We start from the raw sequence: 13818 nt of genomic DNA, 5'->3' as shown, positions 1-13818 counted from the left end.
GTTGTGGGTAGAGATCATGTCTATTCAGTCTATTATATTTTACTCTCGCAAGTGCTAGTACAGTGCTCTGCATGCAATAAGTGCTCAAGGAATGTCTCAGTGGAAAGAGCCGGGGCTTGGGAGTCAGAGGTCATGGGTTCGAATCCCAGCTCTGCCAGTTGGCAGCTGTGTGACCGTGGGCAAGTCACTTCACTTCTCTGTGCCTCAGTTACCTCATCTGGAAAATGGGGATTAAGACCGTGAGCCTCACGTGGGACAACCTGATTACCCTGTATCTACCTCAGTGCTTAGAACAGTGCTCTGCACATAGTAAGCGCTTAACAAATACCAACATTATTATTGATTGATTGACTCTTATTGTCCAGAGTGGGTAGAATTAATCCTTGATGGGGAAAGAGTCCTGGTCTTATGCATGTCATTGGAGAAGGACACCTCCTCTCCATAGGTTGCCAAACCTGAAGCCCCATCTTATCCTGAATCTGAGGGATAGATTGACCTCTGGGTTAATGCTGACCTGGATAATGAGGGGGTCACATCTGCCACCACCCCCAGCCCTGACCCCTCCTCATCTGGGGAGCAGCTGCCCAGGCGCCCTGGGAAGGCAGACGATCACTGGGTTGTCGGGGTGCAGACTCTTAGATGAGGGACCACTATTCTCTGGGTTCAGCATGCAGAAGAGCTGCACTTTCTTGGCATGTTTTTTGCTCTGAAGGGAGAACAGAGAAGGAGAGCCTGTCCCAGGGACCCAGGGAGGGGAGGAGCTTCCCCATCTAACTACTCAGGGAAGTCTTCTCTCCAGGAGGAGGCCTGAATGGGAGGTAATCCCTCCGACCCCGGGGGTAGGACGAACTGTCCAAGTCCATTTGTCCGGGGGCCGGGGATCTGGGGTGGCCACCCCTGCCCTGATGCTCTATGGACCTCCCCACACCCAGCTCTCAGGGCTCTTCAGCCCCTTCTAGTCTTTCCTCTCTAACAGCTCTTTACATCTGCTCTCCTCCAACCTGTCTGACAATCTGTCTGCCATCTGCTTCTATCTAGATAGGCTTTTCATGGCCACTCCTCCCACCAACTCCTCTCTCTCCCACATCCCCGTGGGAGTGGGAAGGGGCTGCAGACACCCTCAGGCTGGGCCCCCTCTCTGGCCCCTGAGTGGATGGAGGATCCTGACCTCAAAGTGCACCATCCTCTGGGACTTGGAGATGAGCTGGACTTTGCAGATGTTGCAGTATTTGTCTGTGAACAAAGCCCTTTCCCCTGGAAATGGGAGAGATCAGAGGTCATCTGAAATGGGGGGATCAGAGGTCAGCAGGGAGAGAAAACACCTCAGACAGAAAAGCTGAGCTAGTGGGCCAGAACGCTTCCCGGCATTTCTGACTCCAAAGCCTTCTTCACCTGGTCAGGGTGAAGAGCAACTGTGCATTGGAGAGCCAAACTGGACACAAGTCCCACAGCCTCAGCCTTCCTTGAGATTCCCAAAGGACTCTGGTTACCTCCGGACGGTACCTGGAGACAATGGAGAACCAGTTTTATGCTGACTATAGTAGCCTCCCTGGTACTAGGTTCGGCATGTGACCTTGACTCGTCTCTCTCGTTCACCCCACACATCCTATCCGTTACCGAGACCTGCCGGTTTCACCTTTACAATATCGCCAAGATCCGCCCTTTCCTCTCCACCCGAAACGGCTACCTTACCGCTACGGGCTCTCGTTATATCCCGGCTAGACTACCGTGTCAGCCTTCTCTCTGATCCCCCTTCCTCCTCTCTCGCCCCGGTCCGGTCTATTCTTCACTCCGCTGCCCGGCTCATCTTCCTGCAGAAACGATCTGGGCCTGTCACTCCCCTTCTTAAACACCTCCAGGGGTTGCCTATCGACCTCCGCTCCAAACAAAAACTCCTCACTCTAGGCTCCGAGGCTCTACATCACCTTGCCCCTTCCTACCTCCCTTCTCTCTTTCTACCGCCCACCCCGCACGCTCCGCTCCTCCGCCGCCCACCTCCTCACCGTCCCTCGGTCTCACCCATCCCGCCGTCGACCCCCGGGCCACGTCCTACCGTGGTCCCGGAACGCCCTCCCTCCTCACCTCCGCCAAACCGATTCTCTTCCCCTCTTCAAAACCCTACTTAAAACTCACCTCCTCCGAGAGGCCTTCCCAGACTGAGCTCCCCTTCTCCCTCTACTCGCTCTACCGCCCCCCCTTCACCTCTCCGCAGCTTAACCCTCTTTTCTCCCCATTTCCCTCTGCTCCTCCACCTCTCCCTTCCCATCCCCTCAGCACTGTACTCGTCCGCTCGACTGTATATATTTTCATTACCCTATTTATTTTGTTAATGAAATGTACATTGCCTCGATTCTATTTAGTTACCATTGTTTTTAGGAGATGTTCTTCCCCTTGACTCTATTTATTGCCATTGTTCTCGTCTGCCTGTCTCCCCGGATTAGACCGTAAGCCCGTCAAACGGCAGGGACTGTCTCTATCTGTTGCCGACTTGTTCATTCCAAGCGCTTAGTACAGTGCTCTGCACATAGTAAGCGCTCAATAAATATTATTGAATGAATGAATGAATGTGACCGTGTCCCTATTTATTGGATTCTAGTCAGTTATTCGTATTTATTATTATCATTAATTACTATTATTATGAATTATTATTGTTGTTGTAAATTATGGTACTTGTTAAGTGCTTATTCTATGTCAAGCATGTTCTAAGAGCTGGGTAGATATTAATTAGTCAGGTTGGACACAGTCCCTGTCCCATATTGGGCTCAGAGTCTTAATCCCCATTTTTCAAAGATGAAGTACCTGAGACACAGAGAAGTTAAGTGACTTGCCCAACGTCACACAACAGATAAATGGAAGAGTGGGGATTAGAGCCCATGAACACTTACTGTGTGCAGAGCACTATACTAAGTGCTTGGGAAAATACCACATTAAACAATATTTTAAAAAATGGTATTTGCTGAACGCTTACTATGTGCCAGGCTCTGTAGTAAGCGCTGGGGTGAATACAAGCAAAGTGGGTTGGACACAGTCCCCGTGGGGCTCACAGTCGCAGTCCCTGTTTTATAGATGAGGTAACCGAGGCCCAGAGAAGTGAAATGACTCACCCCGGGTCATGCAGCAGTCAAGTGGAGGAGCTGGGATTAGAACCCATGATCTTCTGACTCCCAGGCCCTTGCTCTATTCACTATGCTATGTTGCTTCTCCATAAACAATGTTAGACAGTTTTAGTTTGCTGTTTATCACTGGCCAGTTCCTTCCTGTGACGTCTCGGTCTTGGGACCTTTGTGGCTGGACCAGGAGGTACGTCCATACACAGAAGTAATAGCCTGTTGTCATGGCGCCAGGGGTCACTCAGATACAGGCAGTCAGGCTCCTGGTCACCTCCCCCCTTGGCCACTCTTGCTTCTCTGCCAACGCTCAATGGCTCAGGAGGATCTTTGAACACCCCTCCCGAGGGGAGGGCCAGTGTGGCAGCATCTTGCTTGCTATACCCTTGGCTTTGCCGTGGCTACCGGCACAGCTTCAAACAGGAACGACTAACCCCAAGTCCCTTCCTGGGGCTGGGCCAGGCCTCATTCATTCATTCAGTAGTATTTATTGAGCGCTTACTATGTGCAGAGCACTGTACTAAGAGCTTGGAGTCCACAATTCGGCAACAGATAGAGACAATCCCTGCCCAATAAGGAGCTCACAGTCTAAATGGGGGAGACAGATGGCAAAACTAAACAGAACAAAAGAAAACAATTAGTCTAACACAAACATCATCAAGATAAATGGAATCATAGAGATATACACATCATTAACAAAATAAATAGGGTAATAAATAATATATACAAAGATGCGCTGTGCTGAGGGGAGAAGGGGGAAGAGCAGAGGGCGGGAGAGGGGGGAATGTTGTGTGACCTTGGGCAAGTCCCTCATTTTCTCTGTGCCTTAGTTAGCTCAGCTGTAAAATAAGGATTGAAAGAGTGAGCCTCACATGGGACAAGAGACTGTGACCAACCTGATTTGCCTGGATCCACGCCAGCACTCTGTACAGTGCACGGCACAAAGTAAGCAATTAATATTATTATTATAATTCTTTGGCGAAACAGTGACTGATGGCTCCTTCTGGAAAACAGGTGACTTCCCTGCCAGCCGCACTCCAGACTCTCCCAATTCACCCCGCCCATCCTCTTCACATTTTATCTCCACATCATAGCTTAGGCAGTTAGTGTTGTAAAGCTGAAAGAGGATGCAAATACCACCCGTCGTAAGTTAACATGTCCCAGGTTGAGGATTTCCTCCACCGGGGTTACTGGTCCAGGCTGCTCTCGGCTATAAGAGCCAAATGACATGAGTGAAATGAACGCTCAGGTGAGGCTAGGCCTTTCCCACCTGAACAACAGCCAGGACTTCTGCCAGAGAATTCTGCGTCGGGGTAGAAGACAGAATAGATGATGAGCAGAAGCATCTAAAAGCATCTGGAGGTCACTGGGAGAATTCTTGTAACGGGAAGCCACATAGAGAGCCTTCAGCCGCTGCAGAAAAACTTCTGACACCTTGTGATGACAGAAAAGCGTGTCTTGATTCACATAGTACGGGTCACAGGCCTCGGGCAGAGAGCAGCCCGAGACTATCCTGGTGATATATATGAGGCAGTCCAGGCACAGCAAGTCATTAAGCCACTTCTCCACAGGGTCGCCGGGGACATAGCAGATCAACTTGTGGAGGGAAACCTCGTGTAACGTTCGAGCTGACGCCAGCCTGGCTGTGGTTGTGGATGTGTTTTCTGCTGTCGTACTGATCTGGCTTCGCGCGCGCTGCTGTCAAAGCTGTTGAATCAGTTTGAGGGACAGCGACCGACCCGTGCCCTCATACCCATTCGTCGCTGAAGCCATGAACACCAGATATGGTCTTAACAGGTTTTCCACCAGTGGGAGGGGGATGGCTGCAGCTTCATCAGTCACAACTAGCTCAGCCGGAAGCAATTTCACCGCATCTGCCGGGTGAATATACTGTGTGGTCTGTCTGTGTTCCCCGAACACATTCACTCTGATCACAGCTTTGCTAAACTCAGGATTCACTGACTGTATTATCTCATAGTCCAAATGTTCCTGATACTGCAGGACATCAAACCTTTTAAAAACAAATTCAAACAGGGTGTGGAGGTTATCTGATCTTGGAGAGGTGACAAAGATGTTGGAGTAGCCAAAAGCTACTGCCCCAGCAATGGCCAATCCCAAAGCGACTGATTTTCCTCGACCTCGGGCAGCTGTAAGCGCCACGGTGCTCCTCGCTGTCTTCTCCGAGATTGCTTCAATAAATTTCAGTACGGCTTTGGCCTGGTTGAACGTCTTACCTCTGTCCGCCAGCATCCCCTCCGGCTGGGTGTCCTGCAAGCTCTCCTTCAACTCTCTCAACTCCGTCTCGGAAGGAGTGAGACTGTCATCCGGAGTTTGCGGAGGAAGAGCCTTAATGTTAGCGATTTGACTGGAGATGGGCAGGATGTTGAGCTGGTCATCAATTACTATGCAGTTCTTACAAGATGCCAAAGACAGAATAAACCTCTCATTTAATCTTCCCACCACATCTTGTTGTGGCTCGGTTCTGTAGCACGAATGCACATCCATGGTCATCGTGTACAACTGCTTGAGTGAATTCACGGTTCGCAGGAGGATCAATTCTACCCCGTCCCCTACCACCATTTCCACAGACCTAGCCAGCAAGTTCGAAGTCAAAGCTTCGAAATCCTGAAGGACACCCATGCCAAAAGCTTTGCCCAGGATTTCGTTATAGTAGCGGTATCGACTGTTCGTTGCCACGATAAAGAGCTCAAAAGGGTCAACTTCTTTAACGTTCAGAGTTAAACGGACTGGTCAGCATCAGGAAGGACCCCCCCTTATGCCACTGATATCCACTAGCATTCAGCACCTGTCTGAAGTTGGGAAGGGATCTTCTGGTTCCTTTTCATTTAATCGTGTTTATTGAGCACTTATTGTGTGCAGAGCACTGTATTAAGCACCTGGGCCCTGATCATTCATTCATTCAATAGTATTTATTGAGCGCTTACTATGTGCAGAGCACTGTACTAAGCGCTTGGGATGAACAAGTCGGCAACAGATAGAGACAGTCCCTGCCATTTGACGGGCTTACGGTCTAATCGGGGGAGACGGACAGACGAGAACGATGGCAATAAACAGAGTCGAGGGGAAGAACATCTCGTAAAAACAATGGCAACTAAATAGAATCGAGGCGATGTACAATTCATTAACAAAATAAATAGGGTAACGAAAATATATACAGTTGAGCGGACGAGTACAGTGCTGTGGGGATGGGAAGGGAGAGGTGGAGGAGCAGAGGGAAAAGGGGAAAATGAGGGTTTAGCTGCGGAGAGGTAAAGGGGGGATGGCAGAGGGAGTAGAGGGAGAAGAGGAGCTCAGTCTGGGAAGGCCTCTTGGAGGAGGTGAGTTTTAAGTAGGGTTTTGAAGAGGGAAAGAGAATCAGTTTGGCGGAGGCGTTCCAGGACCGCGGGAGGACGTGACCCAGGGGTCGACGGCAGGATAGGCAAGACAATCAGAGAGCTGCCAACCACATAATACTACTGCTAATAATAATGACATTTGTTAAGCACTTAATATGTGTCAAGCACTGCACTAAGAGCTGGGTAGACCCAGAAAATCGAGCTGGACACAGTCCCCTGTCCCAGGTGGAGCTCACAGTCGCAATCCCCATTTTACAGATGAGGGAACTGAGGCCCTTGTGACTTGTCCAAGGTCACACAGCAGACAAATGGCAAAGCAGGGATTAGAACCCATGACCTTCTGTCTCCCAGGCCTGTGCTCTGTGACCAGAGCCGTCTTTCGGGGCAAACTGCTTGAACAACAGAGCCTGAAAGCTAATGGGCTAGTACAATCCCCACAGCCAGAAGCCAGCTATGCTCTCTCTGGCCACAGATGTTTATTTATAGTAATATTTGTCTCCTCCTTTATACTATAAGCCCTTGTGGCAGGGAATATGTCTATCAACTCTATTGTATTCTATTCTCCCAAGAATTTAGTACAATGTTCTGCACACAGTAAGCGCTCAATAAATGTGATTTATTGACTGACTGAGATGTCAGCGTGGCCTAGTTGATAGAGCATCGTCCTGGGACTCGGAAGGACCTGGGTTCTAATCCTGGCTCTGCCACTTGTCTGCTGTGGGACCTATGGCAAGTCACTTCACTGCTCTCTGCCTCAGTTTTCTCATCTATAAAATGAGAATGAAGACGATGAGCCCTGTGTGGGACAGAAACTTTATCCAACCCAATTTGCTCATATCCCTGCCAGTGCTTAGAACAGTACCTGGCACAGAGTAAGCGCTTAATAAATGCCTCAGTGATAATTATTTATTATAATGTCAACATCTCAGCTGCAGTTAGAATCTTGGGCAGCTCTCTGGTGACTGGAGACCAAAAGCATTTAGAAAGATGCAGACAGAGAGGGGGCAAGGTCAAGTACACAATTTACACAATCCTCAAACTGTGTACAGTATCATTCTGGAGAAGGGACATTCACGGAGGCTTGGAAACAAAGAGAAAACATTTCTTCAGACAGCACCCGCTAACGTGGAGTTCGCCACCGGAGGAAGGTGTGCAAAAATGGTGGTGTTGGTTAAGCGCTTACTTTGTGCCAAGTACTGTACTAAACACAGGGATAGATACAAGATGAACAGGTTGTGCAGACTGAAGAGGGGTTGGTTAGGAGGAGTTTGGTTAAGATCATGGATGAGAGGTTCATAATGGGTTCTTAGAGGGGAAGAGAATTGGTGTGGAAGCAGTTTAGCTTAGTGGATAGACCCCGGGCCTGGGAGTCAGAAGGACCTGGGTTCTAATCCCAGCTCTACCACTTGTCTGCTATGTGACCATGGACAAGTTATTTAACTTCTCTGGGCCTCTGTTACCTCATCTGTAAAATGGGGATTTTACAATCAGAGTGGACACTATGTCCAATCTGACTGTATTTACCTCAGTGCTTAGTACAGTGTCTGGCACATAGTAAGGACTTAACAAACACCATGGAAAAATAGAGATGGTTGTGGGAGGAGAACTGGTAGGGATGTCAAGGGACCTATCCCTAAATGCTTAGGGGATGTCAAGGACTGTATCCATTTCATGGTTTCTCCAAGAATCCTGTTTCCTCTGATGGAGAGAGAATCGTGGGCTCGATAGACTTGGTTTTACCCAGGATTGGCATTTCTTACCAATTAACCAATTGATCAGTTAATTTATTAAGCTCCTTGAGGATAGGGATCGTGGCTGCCAACTCTACTGTGCTTTCCCAAGCACTTAGTACAGTGTATATTTGTACATATATATTATTCTATTTATTTTATTAATGATGTGTATATATCTATTATTCTATTTATTTAATTAATAATGTGCATATGTCTATAATTCTATTTATCTATTTTGATGCTATTGATGCCTGTCTACTTGTTTTGTTTTGTTGTCTGTCTCCCCATTTCTAGACTGTGAGCCCACTGTTGGTAGGAATTGCCACTATCTGTTGCCGAATTGTATTTTCCAAGCGCTCAGTACAGTGCTCTGCACACAGTAAGTGCTCAATAAATGCGATTGAACGAATGAATGAATGCTCTGCACACAGTAAATGCTCAAAACACACTGATTGATTGTTTGAGGCCAGTGGTTGACCCAGATCAGGAATTGGTCTCTAATAATGGCAACTGGATGCTTGCGGGGTGGGAGGTGGAGGGAGTGTGGGCTGTCACTGGCTCTGAGGCCTCAAACCACCCTTGCCAGTGGAACCACCAACCACTTTTGGACAAAAGTTGCTGTCCTCCTGGGAGGGTGTGCGGCCTAAGAAATTCTCCAGTGTTGGTGACTCTGCTTCCTGGATTTGGGCGGGGAGGGGGAAGAGGGGAGTCACTATTGCTGCTTTGAGGATTCTTGCCCAGAAGCCCTTATTTAAATATTGGACATCAAATTGTTGATTGCTTATGTTTCCCTTCCCCCAGACTGAGAGTTACTTTTGGATAGAGATGGCCTTTAATTCAGTTTTTCTGTGTATAGTCCCAAAAAGCTAGTAAAACCCAACACACATTGTAAGGAGCCAATACAATATTTTGTGCAGGACACTGTAGTAACCGCTGGGGTAGATACAAGGCAATCAGGATGGACACAAGCTATGTCCCATATGAGGCTCACCGTCTTTTTTTTTTTTGTAATGGCATTTGTTAAGTGCTTATTATGCGCCGGGGACTGTATTAAGCATCGGGGTTGATACAAGGCAATCGGGATGGACATAGCCCCTGTCCCACAAAGGGATCGTAGTATTAATCCCCATTTTACAGATGCCGGAACTGAGGCACAGAGAAGTTAAGTGACTTGCCCTAGATCACATAGCAGACACATGGCAGAGCCAGGATAAGAACCCAGGTCCTCCGCCTTCCAGGCCCAAGTTCTTTTCCCTAAGCCATGCTACCTCTCAATACATATTTTGGGTTGCCTTCTATCCCACTCAAGGCTGCAGCAGCAAAGGTCAGACCTTGAATTGGATTCCAACCTGAACTGGGATCCATATATAGGCCACTTTTCCATGCTCTTACCACAAGACTCCCCTTTCCGCAATCACATGACACTCTACGGCCTTTCTGTTCTTCATGGTTAGGGGTTTAATTGCCTTCCAGGCCTTCTGTCAGAATCTCATTTGGAGACCTGCTAAAACATTCTCCTTCTAGCAGCCTCTGCATCTCAACTCCCCAAACCCTTAGGGGATTGCCTTTCAGCTTGAATAACCATTTTGATTTTATATGAATCATTTTCCCTTGTCAATTTAGGCCCTACTCCATTAGGGAGAAAGTAAATAAAACTCCAGATTTTTCTTCTTGCAGCAAGAAGCAATTAGTGCCCTTGAACTACCAATCTTTTTGGGAAAGTCATTTGAAACGTCAAAGTAATTCTAGAAGTAGTTGAAGAAAACAGGGAGATCAGCACTGGGATTCTAAGGCAACAAACACAGGAGCAAATTAGCAGTCACCCCTTACAGAAATCAGGGAATGAAGGGACAGATTTAAATCTTCCCTGGAATGGGAGAAAAGAGAGAAGTCTGTCTTAACTTCTCGGTGCCTCAGTTCCCTCAACTGTCAAATGGGGATTAAGACTGTGAACTCCACGTGGGACAACCTGATTACCTTGTAACTACCCCAGAGTTTAGAACAGTGCTTGACACATAGTAAGCGCTTAACAAAAACCATTATTATTAAGTGCCATCGAGCCATTTCTGATTCAAAGCGACTCTATGGATATATTTTCTCCAGAATGTCCCATCTTCCGCACTAAGCACTTGGGAGGATGCAATATAACTATAACAATGAGGGTATTTGTTAAGCGCTTACTATATGCCAAGCACTGTTCTAAAAGCTGGGGTAGATACGAGGTTATCAGATTGTCCCATGTGGGGCTCACGGTCTTAGTCACCATTTTCCAGATAAGGTAACTGAGGCACAGAGAAGTGAAGTGACTTGCCCAGAGTCACACAGCTGACAACTGGCAGAGTTGGGATTGGAACCCACAACCTCCGCCTCCTAAACCCATGCTCTTTCCACTAAGCTACGCTGCTTCTCTAAAAAACTATAAAAACACATTCCCTGCCTACATTGTGCTTATGGTCTCCTCCAGGAAGCCCTTCCTGATGAACTCCCATCTTGCACTCTCCCTTCGGTGCAACATGTGCACTTAGGTCTGAACCCTTTAAGCCCTTAGCTACTCATCCCCCTGCCACTCTGACAGCCCTTCGGACGTAGCCTTATATTCAGTTGCTTCCCCTACCTGTAATTTATTTTAGTTTCTGTTTCCCCAACTAAACTGCCCCTGGTGTGTCTCCAGTCACTCAATTCCAGCCTACATTCATACATGGTGACCCCTTCAAGGGACAACATCCATGTTTTATTCTTTTTTTTTATTTTATGGTGTTTGTTAAGCGCTTACTATGTGCCAGGCACTGTTCTATGCACTGGGCTTGATACAAGATAATCAGGTCGGACAGAGTCCCTGTCCCACATAGGGCTCACAATCTTCATTAATTCATTCATTCATTTATTGAGCTCTGACTGTGTGCAGAGCACTGTACTAAGTGCTTGGAAAGTTCAATCTGGCAACAGAGACAATCCCTACCCAACAACGGGCTCACAGTTTAGAAGGGGGGAGACAGACAACAAAACAAAACAAGTAGACAGGCATCAATAGTGTTAATATAAATAAATAGAGTTATAGATATATATGCATCATTAATAAAATAGAATAATAAATATGTCCATATATACACAAGTGCCGTGGGGCAGGGAAGGGGGTAGAGCAGAGGTAGGGAGTCTCTGAGGAGGAACAGAGGAAAAGGGGGGCTCAGTCTGCGAAGGCCTCCTGGAGGAGGTGAGCTCTCAGTAAGGCTTTGAAGTTGGGGAGGGACAGATGAGGGAACTGAGGTACAGAGTGACTCCCAACACTTAGTTCATTGTCGTGCATACAGTAAGCACTTGATGATGATGATGGTGATGGTATTTGTTAAGCGCTTACTATGTGCCATGCACTGTTCTAAGTGCTGGGGGGGATACAAGGTCCCACGTGGGGCTCACAGTCTTCATACCCATTTTACAGATGAGGTCACTGAGGCACAGAGAAGTGAAATGACTCGTCCAAGGTCACACAGCTGCCAAGTGGCAGAGCCGGAATTAGAACCGACGACCTCTGACTTCCAAGCCCGGGCTCTTTCCGCTAAGCCACGCTGCTTCACTTGTCTTCTGCTGTGAATGGACCACCCCGGCCCGACCCCCGACCCCCTCTTATCGCCCCCCCTCCCCAGATCACCCCCACCCCATCTGTTCCTGTCCAGCCCTGTCTGGACCTCTCTAGTACCCTCTGGACCTTCCCGGACCACTCTGGGCCTGTCCAGCCCTGTATGCCCCTCACCTGGTCCCCTCTGGACCTCTTCCCAGCCTGGCCCGACCTACGTGCCCCCAGGCTGGTCCATGGGCACAGTGTCCGGGCTGGTGTCCTCCTGCAGCCGGGTCCAGTGGGCTTCTCGGGCCGGAATGGGCGGCTGTCCCTGGGCCCCCGACCCCCGGATCCCCGGATCTCTGGAATCCCACTTGTCCCCCGTCCCTCTCCCCTCTCCTCCCTGCCACCCCGAAGGTAGCCCAGCCTGTTGGTACCGGTGCCAGGCCGAGCTCTGAGTGGCAGCAGCAGCATTCAGCCCTTCCCACCTCAACCTGACCTAGTGGCTAGAACCCGGGCCTAGGAGTCAGAAAGTCCTGGGTTCTATTCCCGGCTCCACCACTTGTCTGCTGTGTGACCTTGGCCAAATCACTTTACTTCTCTGGGCCCCCGTGACCTCATCTGTAAAATGGGGATGGCGACTGTGAGCCCCACCTGGGTCAGGGGCTGTGTCCAATTTGATTTGTTTGTATCCACTCCAGAGTTTAATACAGTGCCCAGCATATAGTAAGCTCTTAACAAATACAATAATTATTACTGTTATTATTATCCCAGCCTCTGCGTGGATCCACTGAAACAAGCCCAGTGAGGCACAATACGCGGTACAAGGACCTCGTCCGGGCTCGCCCTCAACCCACTCTGCCCACCCGGGGGGAACCAGACAGGTGGAGGATGCTCCGGGGTCCAGGGGGAGAAGAGACAACAGGAACCTGCAGGGAAAGACACAACAATGGCAGCTGGGAGAGTGGTATTTAATAATAACTGTGGTATGTGTTAAGCATTCATTATGTGCCAGGCACTGTACTAAGCACTGCGGTAGATACAAGATAATTGGGTTGGGCACAGTCCCCTGTGCCACATGAAGCTCACACTCTTAAACCCCATTTTACAGATGAGGTAATTGAAGCCCAGAGAAGTTAAGTGACTCACCCAAGGTCACACAGCAGACAAGGGGTGGTCAGAATTAGAACCCAGGTCCTTCTGACTTCCAGGCCTGTGCTCTACCCAGTAAGCCACCAAGGAGGGTGGGGATGAATTTTAGTGGATGGGGATGGATGATGAACAATGCCCAGACAGAGGGTTAATGGGAGCGGGGCTGAGTAGCTTCAGCCTGGATGAGGAGGATTGGTTTTCTAGAAGCTTTCACCCAGTAATATAATAATTATGATTATTATTATGGTACTTGTTAAGCCCTTACTATATTCCACGCACTGTTCTAAGTTCTGGGATAGATACAAGCTAGTCAGGTTGGACACAGTCCCTGTCCCAAATAGGGCTCACAGTCTTAATCCTCATTTTACAGAGGAGGTAAGTGAGGCCCGGAGAAGTGAAGTGAGTTGTCCAAGGTCACACAGCAGAGATGTGGCAGAGCTGGGATAGAGACTCACTTCAGTTTCCCCATCAGAAAAGTGGGGACAAGACTAGCTGACTGGATGGAGGGGGGAGGGATTGTGTGGGTTTGTAAGGGTATTCGGAGGGCGCTTTGCACTCTTGTAAGGTAGAAGGTGAGGGAAGAGTGATTAAATGCAAACTCAATCAATCAACTGTATTTATTGAGGGCTTATTATGTGCAGAGCACTGCACTAAGCATTATCTAACCTTGGCTTCACCGACACTGTCCTCTCCTGGTTCTTCTCTTTCTCTGGCCGCTCTTTTTCAACCTCTTTTGCGGGCTCCTCCTCTGCCTCCCAACCTCTAACTGTGGATGTGACTCAGGGTTCAGTTCTGAGTCCCTTTCTATTCTTCATCTACACCAACTCCCTGGGAGAACTCATTCGCTCCCATGGCTTCAACTAATGCCTCTATGTGGATGATTCCCACATCTACATCTCCGGCACTGATCTGACTCC

At 48.6% G+C, this 13818-nt stretch overlaps 1 pseudogene; it reads right to left on the bottom strand.

The window, feature by feature from the left end:
- Positions 1-4362: 4362 nt before the first annotated feature.
- On the bottom strand, positions 4363-10896 carry LOC114810109 (annotated as a pseudogene).
- Positions 10897-13818: the final 2922 nt, after the last annotated feature.

This window comes from Ornithorhynchus anatinus, chromosome 3, assembly GCF_004115215.2.
Source record: "Ornithorhynchus anatinus isolate Pmale09 chromosome 3, mOrnAna1.pri.v4, whole genome shotgun sequence".
NCBI classification, from domain to species: domain Eukaryota; kingdom Metazoa; phylum Chordata; class Mammalia; order Monotremata; family Ornithorhynchidae; genus Ornithorhynchus; species Ornithorhynchus anatinus.
Note: the sequence above shows the minus strand (reverse complement) of the source record. Positions and strands in the feature narration are given on the sequence as shown.